The sequence below is a fragment of the Eschrichtius robustus genome, chromosome X (assembly GCF_028021215.1).
Source record: "Eschrichtius robustus isolate mEscRob2 chromosome X, mEscRob2.pri, whole genome shotgun sequence".
Classification (NCBI taxonomy): Eukaryota; Metazoa; Chordata; class Mammalia; order Artiodactyla; family Eschrichtiidae; genus Eschrichtius; species Eschrichtius robustus.
In genome coordinates, this window is record NC_090845.1 from 35,221,299 (window position 1) to 35,223,354 (window position 2,056).

Here is a 2,056-nt window from a genome sequence, read left to right on the forward strand (position 1 = left end):
GAAGAACACAATAACTAAAAAGAAAACCACATTAGAAGAAATCGGTAGCAGAAGAACGAATAAGTGAGCTCGAAGACAGAATGGTGGAAATCACTGCCATGGAACAGAATAAAGAAAAAAGAATGAAGAGAAATGAGGACACTCTCAGAGACCTCTGGGACAACACTAAACGCACCAACGTTTCCATTGCAGGGGTCCCAGAAGGAGGATAGAGAGACAAAGGGGCTGAGAAAATATTTGAAGAGAATATAGCCCAAAACTTCCCTAACATGAGAAAGGAAACACTCACTCAAGCCCAGGAAGCGCAGGGAGTCCCATGCAAGATAAGCGCAAGGAGGAGCATGCTGAGACACATATTAATCAAACTGACGAAAAGTAAATACAAAGAAAAAATATTAAAAGCAACAAGAGAAAAGCAACAAATAACACACGAGGGAATCCCCATAAAGTTATCCGCTGATTTTTCAGCAGAAACCCTGCAGGCCAGAAAGGAGTGTCACGATACATTTAAAGTGATAAAAGGGGGAAACCTACAGCCAAGAATACTCTACCCAGCAAGGCTCTCTTTCGTATTCGACAGAGAAATCAAAAGCTTTACAGACAAGCAAATGCTAAGAGAATTCAGCACCACAAAACCAGCTTTACAATAAATCCTAAAGGAACTTCTCTAGGAGGAGAAGAAAAGGCCACAACTACGATCAAGAAAATTACGAATGGGAAAGCTCACCGGTAAAGGCAAACATAAAGTAAAGGTAGGAAATCATCCACACACAAACATGATATCCAAACCAGCAATCGTGAGAACAGGAGAGTACAAATGCAGGATACTGGAAATGCATTTGAAATTGAAAGACCGGCAACTTAAAACACCCTTATATGTATGTAGACTGCTATATCAAAACCTCAGGGTAACCACAAACTGAAAATCTGCAATAGATACAAACACAGAAAAGAGTAAGGAACCCAAACACAACAGTAAAGTTAGCCATGGTTCAAAAGGATACATGCACCCCAATGTTCACTACAGCACTATTTACAATAGCCAAGACATGGAAACAACCTAAATGTATATCAGCAGATGACTGGATAAAGAAGATGTGGTACATATATCTATGATGGAATACTACTCGGCCATTAAAAAGAATGAAATAACGCCACGTGCAGCAACATGGGTGAACCTGGGGATTATCATACTTCATACTTACTTCATAAGTGAACTAAGTCAGACAGAGAAAGACGAATATCATATGATATCGCTTATATGCGGAATCTAAAAAAAAGATACAAATGAACTTATGCATAAAGCAGAAACAGACTCACAGACGTAGAACACAAACTTGTTGTTACCAAAGGGGAAAGGTGGGGCTCAGGGATAAACTGGGAGTTTGGAGGTCACATATATGCACACTACTATATTTTAAAAAGATAAGCAACAAGGGCCTACTGTATAGCACAGGGAACTCAACTCAATATTCTGCAATAACCTAAATGGGAAAAGAATTTGAAAAAGAATACGTGTCTGTACATGTATAACTGAATCACTTTGCTGTACACCTGAAACTAACACAACATTGTAAATCAACTATATTCCAATAAAATTTTAAGAAATAAAAAAGAAATAAAAATTAAAAATAAAAAATTAATGCCAATATTTCCCAAACTCTTCCAAAAAAAATCAAAGAGGAGGGAACACTCTCAAACTCATTTTACGAGGCCAACATTACCCTGTACCAAAGCCAGAAAAGGACACCACCAATAAAGAAAATTACAGGCCAATATACCTGATAAATATAGATTCAAAATTCTCAATAAAATACTATCAAACTCAACTCAGCAGCACATTAAGAAGACCATTCACCATGATCATCAAGTGGGATTTATCTTGAGATGTAGGGATGTTTCAACACATACACATTAATCAGTGTGATACCTCACATTAATAGAACGAAAAATAAAAAGCATACGGTCAACTCAATAGATGCAGAAAAAGCATTGGATGAAATTCAACATCTGTTCATGATAAAAAAAAAAAAAAAAACTCTTAACACATTAGGTA